This window comes from Perognathus longimembris, chromosome 7 (genome assembly GCF_023159225.1).
Source record: "Perognathus longimembris pacificus isolate PPM17 chromosome 7, ASM2315922v1, whole genome shotgun sequence".
NCBI classification, from domain to species: domain Eukaryota; kingdom Metazoa; phylum Chordata; class Mammalia; order Rodentia; family Heteromyidae; genus Perognathus; species Perognathus longimembris.
The window spans coordinates 30,952,684-30,953,417 of record NC_063167.1 but is presented as its reverse complement, the minus strand read 5'-3'; positions in this window follow the sequence as shown (position 1 = coordinate 30,953,417).

Genomic DNA, 734 nt, shown 5'->3' with positions numbered 1-734 from the left:
TAAATAAATGTATATATATTTATGCTCTTTTCCTGACTCATGTAGCTGTAACCCCTGTGAACATCACCTTTGTAGTAACTGTTTAGAAACAAAACAAAACAAAATGTAAAGGCAATCTATCGCCTGCCCTCACCGAGGGGTCCTTCATGCTGGGAGCAGGGGCACCCCAGAGCTTGCCACCCCTGGGTCAGGTGAGGGAGCTGGTGACACAGGGTTGGGAAAGGGAGAGACTGAGGCTCACAGGCTCGTTCCTCCTGAAGTGTTACCCCTTGGGCTCTGCAGGCAGTAGGGTGGGTAGTTTGTTCCGGCCGGAACCCCGGTGGGATGCCGCGGAGGGCCCACGAGGCTTGGGGGGCGGCTGGCATCTTGGTGCCCGGTGGCCTCGACTCCCCCCGCCCCCACCCGCCCCGGCCTGGTGAACCGAGGGCGATGCCTGCCTCGTTTGACCGGAAGCCCGTGTGGGGGTCGGCGGGGAGCGACCTCGGTGGGAAGGCGGCAGCTGCGAGGAGGGGACCGGGTGTGGCCGCGGAAGGACGGCCGGCTGACGGCAAGGGCTACGGTAATGCGGATGGGAAGGAGCTCGGTGACGACCGCCCAGTCTCAGCGGGCTTTCTAGGGGCGCCCGGGCGCGCAAAGACTGCCGGTCCCGAGAGGGAGGGCGGGGGATAAAACCCGGCAGGCTCGCGGGAGGAGGCGGGCGGCGGGACGCCGGGGACGGCGGGAGCGCTCGGGCC